We start from the raw sequence: 12,413 nt of genomic DNA, 5'->3' as shown, positions 1-12,413 counted from the left end.
CTCTCTCCCGCTTTGCTCTTTGCAGTCCACCTTGCACGCTGCCCTCCGTGCCCCTGGCTCCTGCATCAGTGGGTTTAACCACCGCGGACCAGGGTGATGGCAAAGAGCTGCGTCTGCGCTGAACATGCACAGCCGGCTTCCTGGTCGTTATTCCCTCAACGATGCAGCGTGACAACAACTTCCTTTGCACCCACATGGCTCGGGTGTTATCAGTAACCTGGAGAGGGTCTGAAGTGACAGGAGGATGGTGTATGTCACACACAAACACCACGCCGTTTTCTCTCAGGGGCTGCAGCATCCACAATTTGGGTCTCTACAGGGGTCCTGGAACAGTTCCCCATGGCCACTGAGGGTTGACTGTACCCTACTTATCTATTGACTTTAAATGGCAGTTTTTGACTCCCAGCTGATATGGATGAGGCAATCAACAAACCCACCCTCGGTCCACTTCCTTCCCCCCTTCCCTGAAGAGTTTGATCAGTTGTGTCATCACTAGCTTTTCAAGCCACAACACATTTACATCCTCATCTGTCAGGTTTTTTCTCTAATGTGTTGGTGAATCCGGAGTAAATTTGTTGGTGAGTCCAGGAATTGTGTGGGGAAGTTTTCCTATTTCTGAAGTAGACCAATGCTCATTTCTCCTCCTCCTGGAAAGGGTGACTGTTGGTGCAAACAGGGCCCATCTAGCAGGTCAGAGAGGCATCTGCCCCCTCCACTGTCCTCTAGGGAGCAAGGCCTGGCTTCCGAGAAGCACTCTGGGAAATTCTCCTTTACTCAGGGAAACGGGCTCTGCTGCCCTGTGATTGGGAAAGTTAACATCCTTCCTAAAGGGAAGTGGCTTTCCCAGGCTATCCGAAAAATCAAGTGGGCACATTTTTTTTTTTTTTTGGTACCAGGGCTTGAACTCGGGACCTTATGCTTAGGGAGGCAGGCACCAGAACCACTGAGCTAAATCCCCAGCCCCGAGTGGGCACATTTTTAAAAAAAATATATCTTTTTCTTCTCTGAATGGAAAAGTAATACATTTTTCACTATAAACTTTTTGGGAAAAAATATCCAAAAACTGTAAAACGTCTAGAGCTAATCTTAATATTTTATTGTATTTTGCAGACGTTTTCTTTACACATAACTTAGTTAATAAACTTAGCGACATTTTGGCTCAAACCATACATGTTTTATAACCTTGTGTTTTTATTCAACCTTATGTCATGAGCACTTTTTCATGTTGCTTAGCTGTCTTTAAAATTCTTTTTTTTTTTTTTTTTTTTGGTACCGGGGATTGAACTCGGGTCCTTGCGCTTGTGCAGCAGGTGGCAAAACCACTGAGCTAAATCCCCAGCCCTTAAAATTCTTTTTTAATGATTGTAAGTACTTCATTATCAACAGGTACAGTGCCACACTTGATATATTTCCTTTTAGTGGGGCCTTTAGCTTGGCTCCTAGTTGGGAACTACTTAACACTGCAGTAAACATCCTGACAAAAATGTTGTGTCTTTTCAAAGATTTCCCCAGAAATTGGAATCTTTTGGTTAAAGGTATGAGAACAACTGACAGCACTTCACGCCCACTGCTGAACTGCCTTTTGGAAATACTCGTCTCGCACCGGCGGCATATGAAAGTAATGAGCCAAACATGCTGAACGTGAGAAAAGTCCCCGATGTTACTGCAGCTCTGGTGGCTTTGTCTTTAGGATTGTGGGACACGGCAGATGCGAGCCATCCGTGTGGTGCTGTCCAGGGCAGTGGTCGGTGGCCCAGCACGCACAGGCAGGACTGCCTCTCTCCAGAGAAGATCCCTTGGTGGCAGGTGTGGCTCTGCAGCCACCTGCCTCCTCTTCCTGTCTCCCTCCTGGTCCTGACATTGACCTTGTGCCAGCCTGCTGCTCCCACCCGCAGAGGGTGCAGCCTATGGGTGTGTGAAGCCACGGCACTGCTCTGTCCCCACCCTGGGCTCTGTGGGCCCCAAAGGATGGCCCGTGAGCGGGCTGGGGGTCCTTGTTTGGGTGCAGGAAGGAGGTGCCCATCTGGAGCAGTCATAAGGAACCTGTGTTTGTCTTCAACCCGAGGAAGTGCAGAAGGACCGCACATTTGGAGGGAAGGGGAGCGTAAGTGGCCTGGTGACTGCGTCTCTAACCCTTCCTTTCCGTTCTCTGGAAGCAAGGACAATTATCTTTCAGACTTGAAGGAAAGATAACATGTGTTCAGTGTGGGGCATGTGACAAGGGCTATATAGCTGCTGGTTTAAAAAGCCATTATGATTGGGCGTGGTGCACACACCTGTAATCTCAGCACCCGGGGCGGCTGAGGCAGGAGGATCACTGCAAGTTCCAGGCCAGCCTGGGCTACCTAATGAGTTCAAGACCAGCCTGAACTATATAGTGAGACTTTGTATCAAAAAACAAAACACATAAAAACGACCAGAAAACAAAACAAATCAAAGCCATTATGAATATTTGAGCCACCCGGAAGCCCAGCACAGACTCTAAATCAAGCTGAGCAACTGTTCTCACAACTGAACTTGCCCGCTTGTCCTTTGGCCAACTGTATTTCTCTCAGTCTAGATTGCTAACTCTTGAAGGAAGCACCATAGATCACTGAGAAAGGAAACAGTGTAGGTTAAACCGTGTCGCTGGGCTTTCTCACCGTGGAATACACAGGCACCAAGAGTTTGGAAAATGTGCCTAGAGTCAGCAGGTGATGACTGAGGCATCTTCACAGGGATCCCGGACTCCCGGACTCTCAAAGGGCGGGCGCCAGGGGAAAAGGCCAGCAGAGGGAGATGGACAGACCGGGAGGATGAAGGGCTGGGCTGGGTCTTTACCACTTCACACTCATGAGAACACACGCGCACACTCAGCTGTGTAGACACTGAGCACCTTCCCATTGACACCCCAGACAGCTGCACTCAGTGATGGGCAGTGAGAAGGGGTGAGGTGACTCTAGAGTCTAACGAGTTCAGGACGCTTTGTTTTCAACGGCTGGGCTCCTGCACCATCTGGAGTCTTTCTCAGCCTTGACATGTGCTTTCTGTCTCTTCCAGGGGACCTAAGGTGACGGATTTTGCACCACAGTACATACAAAAACTCCGAGGAGGATTGGCTCTTCTGTTCAGAAACTCTCCCTGCCTTGTTATGTGACCGCTAGGAATAATGAGAAGCCCCTTGTCTCAGCATTTCCAGCCCTCAGGGTTTACAGGGTGTGTGCAACAGAGAGTGATTCTGCTGGGTTCAGAGGGGCCCCAGAGAAGGAAACTGTGAGGATGCCTGAAGGGCCCAGGCCCCAGAAACTTTCTCTACCACTTCCTGACTTTGGGATCTTGGATGCCCAGCTTTGTGTGTGTAGGTCCTCTGTGTCTCAGTTTCCTCATCTATCAAATGGGTCTTCAACTGTGCTTGCATCTTGGAATGACTGTGAGGAATCGGTGAGTTCATAAGTACCTGCACACTATGAGTACTTACTAAGTGCTCATTATATAACGTTAGAAGACCCTATTCACAATTATTTTTGCTCTTCCTTTCTTTTCCTTTCTCCCCCTTCTCCTTCCCCTCCCCCTCCTTTCTCTCTCTCTCTCTCTCTTCTTGGTGGCACATCCCCAACCACCCTCTCCTTCTAAATTTTGACACAATGTCTTGCCAAGTTGCCCGGGTTGGACTTGAATTCATGATCCTTGTCCCTCAGCTTCCCAGAATGCTGGGATTACAGGTGTGCACCACCATGTCCAGACATTTCCTTTTAGATATTAAAATTCAGAAGTATAAAAAGTAAAATTCTTTCTTTTACTCCTATCCTCCAGCTACCTACATCTCCTCCCAATAGCCAAAGATTCCTCCTGAGATAATTTAGGTGCATGCAAGCAAACAGCAGCATGTGCATACATGGATAGCATGCTCTACACACCTTCTGCATCTTGCTTTCAAATTTATCTTAGATACCTTTGCAAATTAGTATATAAGGAGGTGTCTTTCCTCTTTTAGATGGGATTGTTTTTCTGTTGTATAAATGTATCATAAATTATGTTGCAACCTCCTTTTAAAAAGATAAGTGTTTTTAAAAAAATAAACATTTTGGGCCAGGGATTTAGCTCAGTGGTTTCGCCACCTGCTGCGCAAGCGCAAGAACACGAGTTCGATCCCCGGTACCAAAAATAAATAAATAAACATTTTATTTCAAACTGGCAATGAAGTATTAATGATTTATAATACATATACCATCCAGTCGTATGAAATCCTTAAATTTTCCGTTTGATTTTTAAAATGACCGTCTTTTAGAAGTGAGTGGCGTTCCATGTTTTGTTTTGTTTATATAAATTCATCTATTTCATTCATTTTCTAATTTCTGTCTTTATTATTTCCTTTCAGTATGTCAAATGGGTCAAATGGGTCTTTTCTTCAAGTTTATTCAGAGTTGAAAAGTGAACTTTCTTGTGCGCAATACTTGAAGGCTGATCTGTGTCTTCAGCCCTTCTAAGTATAGTTTTTTGTTACTCCAAAAGTTTTAATGTGAATTACTTTATTGTCATCAGTTCTAAATGATTTCATATTCTCGTTATGATTTCTCCCTTAATCCATGCATTATTTAGAAGTGGACTTTAAAGTTTCCAACATATATTTTTTAACTATCTTTAAAAAAAACCCTGGTTTTTGGAAACAGCTTCAGATTTACAGAAAAATGGTAACGATAGGACAGAGAATTCCTACAAAACCCATATTTTGTTTCCTTATTGTTACCTCACAGTAGTTTGGTGCCCAAGTTGCAGATAAGCCAATATTTTTTAAGCCAATATTGATATATTAGTATTAAGTAAAGACTAGGAAAGTTGCTAAAAATCTTCACCACCAACAACACCGGGGGAGAGGCAGAACTCAGAGTTGCTATAATGTGTCATCTACAATGTCCAATTTCCAACAAGAAATAAGTTTAAGACAAGCCAAGGAAACAGGAAAGTATGGTCTGTACTTAGAAAACGGTCAATAGGGAATGATGTGAATGTCCAGAAACAGGATTTAGCAGAAAATACTTTGCAGCTGTTACAACTGGATTCAAAGCATTAAAGGAAATGAGGTTCACAGAATAAAAGGAAAATATGTTGATAGTGACTTACAACCACAATAAGGAAATTGAAAGTATGAAAAAGAATCAAGTAGAAATTCTCTAGTAGAAATGAACAATAACCAAAATGAAATATCTACTCAATGGACTTAACGGTAGACCGAAGGAAGCAGAAAGCCGAAGAGTGAGCAGATGTGAAGAAGGCTCAACAGAAATTCTCCAGACTAAGGAACAGAGAATAAAAGACTAAAGAAATGTAAACAAGGCCTTGGAGACCCATAGCACAACATCAAGTATGCTGATATATGATAATAGGAATCTCTAGTGGAGAGAGAGAGAGGATCCCAAATTATTAGCAGGAAGAATTAAGGTCACTGCTGGCCTCATGGTTAAAGACAAAACCTCCTGAAACTGACTCAAGAAACAAAAAAATTTGAGTAGACCTATAACAAATACCGAAATTGATTAGTCATCGGAAACTTCCCTGAAAAAGCCTACGCTAACATGACCTCATGTGTGAATGCTACCAAACAAATACAAAAAGAAGAAAAGGAAACATTTTCTAACTCATTCTATGAGGACATTTCCATATCACATGAAAAGAAAACTGCAGGGCCGGGGATTTAGCTCAGTGGTTCTGCCACCTGCCTCGAAAGCGCAAGGTCCCAAGTTTGATCCCCGGTACCAAAAAAAAAAAAGAAACATTGCATCCAGAAGTTCCTAGGTATATGCCAGGAGCACTGAGAGCACAGGAACTTGGACGTGAATGTTTATAGCAGATTGTTTATAGTGGTCAGAAAGTGAGCACTCCAAACATCCATCAGCGATAAGCCTTGCCCGAACTGCAATGATTCCCTCACAAAGGAATGAAGAACTGATACTGCTATAGCACAGCTGACCCTCAAAAGCTTTATGCTGAACCACACGCAACAGGTCAAATATTGTGTGAATCCATTAATATCAATGTCCCGAATAGGTCAATTCAGGAAGATAGGGAGTAGATGAATGGTGCCAGGGCCTGGGGAAGGGGAACAGGGAATGACTTTCAATGGCACAAGATTTCTTTTGGGAGGAATGAAAATGTTTTGCAACTAGCTAGTAGTGAGGGGTGCACAACTTGTGAATATACTTTAAAGTGACAGAACTGTGCACTTGCAAAGATAAATTTTATATCTGAATTTTAAAAAACCAAGTTAGAAAAACTGTACTAGAGGGTCTAGCCAAATCATCAGCAACAACTTGAGGGATTTTTATCCAAGAGAGCTCATCCACCTAACTGTCACCTACAGAAAATCTAGAATGTTTCCCAGAGTCCCAGAGGTGTGTGTGTCTTCTTCCTAGTCACTACTATGGCTCCAAGGGTAAAGCCAAAGTCCAATTTTTTTGTTTGTTTTTGAGACAGGGTCTTGCTATGTAGCCCAGGCTGCTCTCCAATGCACAGTGATCCTCCTGCCTCAGCACCTGGGAGTGCACCACCAAGCCCAGTCATAGCTAAATTTTGTTTGTTTCTAAACTTTATATAAATGAAGTCACACTGTAGATTCCCTCTTTATGCCTGGCTTTTTCATTCAGATGATGTGTATGAAATTCACACATGTGGCTGTGATTATAGAAACACACTAGCTCCCACTGTGGGACAGTGGCCCATTGTGTAAATGAGCCACAGTTCACGTGTTCATTTCACCCTGAGTGGACACTGTGAGGTGTTCATAGTTTTTCTTTTTTTGGTACCGGGGATCAAACTTGGGTCCTTGCGCTTGCGCAGCAGGTGGCGAAACCACTGAGCTAAATCCTCGGCCCAGTTCATAGTTTTTCTTTCTTTTTTTTTTTTTAATACGGTTTATTAGCACAGTAACAAATGCAGATGTTAAGAAGTCTACAACATATAACCAATCCACTGAGTGACTCCTATTCCACACCTTACAGTTAACAGCCTAAGGTATTTCACTATAGCTTCTCCCAAGTCCTGATTCAAACCTTTAAATAAAATACATTAACTACTAATTTCCTACATGGTCTCTTATAGCCACATGTCTATTGTCTATTTTATATATATATATTATATATATGTGAGATGACAGTCTCTAAAAACTCTGTTAAATATCAATTCTCCCTTCCAAGAAAGAAAAAACAAATTCCAATTTTTTAAACAAAAAAGTATGCCACCCTACAGTGACTTTACATAAATGGCCATGTGTATAACCTGTACAAAATTAAGCTGTTTAAAAATTATGTACTACAAGCAACTGAATCCAAATGTCTAAATGTACATTCTTCTCTACTACATTTCAGGCAATATTGTAGAACTAATGAGTTTTAGAAGTTGCTATTACCAATTTTGTCTACTGTAGCAAGATACCTTAAGTTACAACAAAATCTTAGGAAATAAGACTGAATAATATCTGTTATAGAAATACCCTACTCTTTACCAACTCCCACTCTACCCCACCCCTTCAAAATCATAAGCAGCTCTCTTCTGTGACAGACAAATAACGTAAGAATTGTGAAAACCCAGTTTATGTAGCGTATCTCTTGGTCCACTGTCTGGCCATTCTGTCATGTTCTGCTCTGGTGGTCATGTCCTGCTCTGGTGGTCATGTCCTGAGTAGCAATACTTCCCACCAAAGGGTCAGCAGGATTGCAGTCTGTAAGAAGTGAGCAGATAGAAAGGAGGACTGTAGAAATAGTTAGTGCTGGACTCCAATTATCTTTCAATATATCCGAGCAAATAACTCCTTGACTGTTAATATTACAGTGATAGATTCTTGTCCGAAATGTAACCTTTGGAGGTTTGAAGGGATATTCTGGAGTAGAAGTGATATCCAGGAAGAATACACCACCTTCATACACAGATCCCGGAGGCCCAAGAATGGTAGATCTCCACTCATAGATGTTGTCACCTTTGGGACCAGCACTGCAGTTAGGTGGAGGGTCTAGAGTGATGTCTGCCAGTTCCTTCTGAATCCTCTCGGCGCTGGTGGAGAGGAGCTTGGAGTTTTTGCTCATGCTTACTTTACTCTCCTTCTTCTTGGGGGTGTTTGTTTCTTTCTCGGTTTGCTGGTTGGAGGACAAAGATGAGGTGGAGCTGGTACTGGCCCTCGAATCGTCATTCGACATAGCGAACCCCCCACCCCACCCCACCCCGCAAACAGCCCCTCTCTTTGCGTCTGGCTTCTCCGTGCCGCCGCGGCTGTGCTGAGGCTGCGGGTGGGCCTGGCCACTCGTGTCTTTCTCTCTCTCTCTCTCTCTCACTCTCGCTGGGAGAGAGGCGGAAGTGCAGCAACAGCAACTATTAAACAGGCAATGGCTTCCCCCAGCCACACACGCTCGAACACATAGCACCCCTCCTGCCATCCGCCCCCTCCTCCCCTCCATAGTTTTTTTTAATTGATGTGGTCGACATTTTTGCACATGTCTTTTTTTTTTGTTTTGGTACCAGGGATCGAACTCAGGACCTTGTGCTTGTGAGGCAGGCGCCAGAACCACTGAGCCAAATCCCCAGCCCGGCACATGTCTTTTTTTATAAATGCATGTAAAATATTTCCTTTACATACATTCTGCAGAATACTAGGCTGTGGAATTACGTGTATGATCAATTTTCGTGTATATTGCCAAATAGCCTTCCTCAGTGCTTGTAACAATTGGTGCAAAGCATAGTTAGGGAATCAAGATAAAGAGAAAATGCTTGTAGGGAATAATGAAACTAGTAAAATTCCTTGCTAGAAGTCTGGCCTTCAGCTTCAGCTGCTGGCTTCCTGGTGGGTTCAGAAAAGAGAAGCCTGATGAAAAGGAGTCACACTATGTATGATTGTTAAAAAGAATGAAAACAACGGCCAAGAGTAAAGCTGGGCTGCTTCATCTGGTGTGGTCCAGTTTTTTTTTCTGATGCTGAAATGAGGGAGATTGTTCCCAGCAGGGTACAGTGTCCCTCACTACATCCCCCAGGGAGAAACAGTGCGACCCCAGTTACACTTTCGGGAGAGGAAAGAGGTAAAAAGATGACTTGACACTTCAGGGCTGAAACAGAACATATGCGTGGGAACAACCTGCAGGGTGTGGAATGGCTGTGTGCACAACCCCAAGGGGTTGTGGGAAGTGTCTGTACCAGGAAAGGGCTTACACCACCAGCAGATACAGAGTTCCAGGGTTGCTCCTTAAAGGCAAAAATACGAAAAACACATGGGCCTCAAAGACAAGACAAAAGGATCAGGAGAAAAGAATTTCAGTCCCTGGAGGAGAACAGATGGACACAGCTCAGCTGCAGAAAACCCAGCCTGTGATGAGCATCTCAAAGACAATTTCTCTATGTTACCAGCATTGTCTGAGTTCATCTCATGTAGGATGCAGGGCAGTCCTGCTGTGTCCAGTTAGGCCCCAGGTGTTCAGGGACTTCTGCTTTCACCTCATGGTAGGGATGGGAGTGGTCCAGGAGGACAGGATCAGATGGCAGCTGCATCCAGGGCTCTCACGGCAAGTTAGAAACAGTAGAGCAAGTCCTGGTGTGTGTACCCAGCCATGGAAAGCCAGCTAGGAAAGTCTGCTGTGTGTCCCGTGATTCTTAGGCACGGAGATGAAAAACAGGTCCTAAAATATTCCGCCAGATGCAGGTGTGAAAAAAGGTGGGCCAGACTTACAGGCAGAGGAAGCACATGTATCCATATGCACTGGTCCAAGTGGGCCTGGACATTTTCTTTCGGAAGAAATATGGCTATTGTCTCTGCAGCAGAAGCCAAGGTTATTTGTAAGTTCCTCCTGCCAAGTGTTGTGATCGCTTGTTTCATACAGTACACTGTCACACAGTCTGACCAGGAGGCAGGAGTTATCTCCATCCTGTAGGTGAGCATGTAGATGGGGACAAATATGGGGACAGCTATGGACATGCCTCAGAGGCGGAATATGTCTGCAGCCACATCCTTCCAGCTTTACTGAGGTGAAACAGTGAAAAGGAAGTGTGTGATATGATGAATCTGGGAGTTTTGGTCTAGTGTTCCAGTTCTGGTCTAGTAGCCACCTCAAGGCCATATACACCTACATCTATGTTGGCCATTCCTAGGCAGACAAGTCATTAGCAGTTACACCTTAAATGTGGGAGGGCAGGAACTTCAAATAAAATCCTTGAAACATAAAGCTTTCTTGAGGCTGATACACATGTGCAGATACCACACTGTTTGTTAGGATAGTTGAGGTAGGACCCTGTGGACATGTCCAGGCAGGAGGAAACACTCTTCTGTCAGTAGCCTCCAGCTCCATTTTGCTGATCTTTAAGCCTGTGTTGGCCAGCTTTTCATCACTGTGACAAAATACCTGAGAAAGTCAACTTAAAGGAGAAAGGTTTATTTTGCTTCATGGTTTCAGACGTCTCAGTCCATGATCAGCCAGCTTCACTGCTTTGGGGCTGAGGTGAGGCACAACACTGTAGCTGGAGAAAAGGTGCCCACGGCATGGTGGCTGGGAAGCACAGAGATAGAGAAAGAGCTGAAGCATAAGGAGCCAGGGACCACATATATTCCTCAGATTCATATTCCCTTGACCTACTCCCTGCAAGCAGTACTGTCTCCTGTTTCCATCGCCTCTCAATAATGCCATCAAATTATGATCTGGTCATTGGATAACCCACTGATGATGCCAGGCCCCTTCCTGCCCATCACTTTTCAAAAATCTGTCCTCTCAACACATGATCTTTTGGAGGGAAAGTCTGGATCTAAACCATAAGAGTTCTATTCTAAAACTTACAGATTTGTTACATTTATCTTACAGTAGCATTTTGATGGCCCAGCCCAGGATGTTCTGATGACATATTTTAAAACAACTTTTTTTTTTTTTGGTACCAGGGATCGAACTCCAGTCCTTACGCTTGCAAGGCAGGCGGTGGAACCACTGAGCTAAATCTCTGGCCCCTCTGATGGCATATTTGAGTCCTGCAAAATATTTCAAGTGGAAAACTTCAATTTAGGCACAAAGCTGAACTATCTCTTCACTTTAATTCAGTTTAGGAAATGAGAAATCTCTAGAACCCTAAAGGGCACATAGAGAGATCAGTTAGTCTGAAAACAGCAAACATCTTAGAAAAGAGTGTTTGGCTTTTTGGAACAACTAGAATGTCCTTTTGATTACCACAGCTTATCTGGCATGATGGGTCCAGCCCATGGCCTCAGGTTATTTTTCAGAACTCAGAGCTGGTCATATCTCCCTCTCTTCCTATTCCACCACCTTAATAAAACCTGCCGTATACTCTCATTCATCACAGGATAAATCCCAAACTCCACACGTGGCACATACAATCCTTCATATTCCAACATCAGCTTCATTTCCAGTACCAAGTCCTGCCATCCCAGACTCCATGCATGAAATGCACCCCCAAGTAGCCATGTTTTTTTAGAATTTAGAACTGTGCACATCCTGCAACCTCTGGCAAAATATCCTTCCCTATTTTGTAATGTGGGTTTTTGCTACATTGCCCCAACTCTCTGTGGTGCTGGTTAATCCACTGATGACATCACAGCACAGGACATGACCTCTGTTAGCATAACCAGGAAGAGGACTTGGAGAGGCTGCTGATCTAACGTGTGATCAACTTGTCATGGAGCTGATGTGGGTGGCTTCATTTCACTATGACCCAGGTTGTTTGCTTCTCTTGGCTTCCTTATTTGCTTTGAGAGAAGGTGGCAAGCAGGGAGACCAGCCAGGCGGAGGCACTGATTTTCAGAGTGGGTCCTCTGACCCCGAGCACAGCATTACATTTTCTTAAATCACCGATCAGGGTGACAGTGGTGACAAGGAGGCTTGTGTCAAAGCTGCTCAGGCACCTGTGTGCTCCTCAAATAGAATGATTTAAAGTAAAACGAGCTCACATCCAAAGTCACAGATTCATTGTCTGTGATGGCCAAGAGTTTTGCTGAAGTTTTTACTGAACTATGATTTTTTTAAGACACACAAACAGAAAGTGACACATAGTGCCACGTGCCATGATGGCGAAGGCCAGGTGCCTGGGTGACCTGTGAGGGGAGGACCTAGTGGAGACTGGTTCAGGACTGTGTATGGGGAGCAGCAGCTCAGCAGAGTCCTGGGACAGCAGGTGTAGGAGTGCTGGGGAGGCCTTTGGACACTACCTGCCTGAGGTGCCTCTAGGTGCAGGGAGAGCTGGAGGCCATCAGGGAAGGGTGTGAAGAGGTCAGGGAGCCAAGAACAAAGTGAAGTTTGTGTACGTCACTTTAAGATTCTTAACTGGGAGCCCCTGCTTTTAAAAAGTCCATAGTGTTTGGTCCTATTCAGAAAGAAGGCTGTGGCAGATGTGTAAAGGAAGCATCTTTAGACAGGCAGCATGGTGGTGGGGACAAGTTAGGAGCCACTGTAAAACCTGAAGAA

General features: G+C 44.4%; 1 pseudogene; it reads right to left on the bottom strand.

Annotated features, from left to right (window-relative positions):
* Positions 1-7,453: 7,453 nt before the first annotated feature.
* Positions 7,454-8,176, bottom strand: LOC101716776 (ubiquitin-conjugating enzyme E2 E1 pseudogene; annotated as a pseudogene).
* Positions 8,177-12,413: the final 4,237 nt, after the last annotated feature.

Source organism: Heterocephalus glaber, unplaced genomic scaffold (genome assembly GCF_053883595.1).
Source record: "Heterocephalus glaber isolate CG9 unplaced genomic scaffold, H.glaber_assembly_v1.0 deba00001578, whole genome shotgun sequence".
In the NCBI taxonomy this organism is placed as follows: Eukaryota; Metazoa; Chordata; class Mammalia; order Rodentia; family Bathyergidae; genus Heterocephalus; species Heterocephalus glaber.
This window is presented reverse-complemented; position numbering and strand designations above follow the sequence as displayed.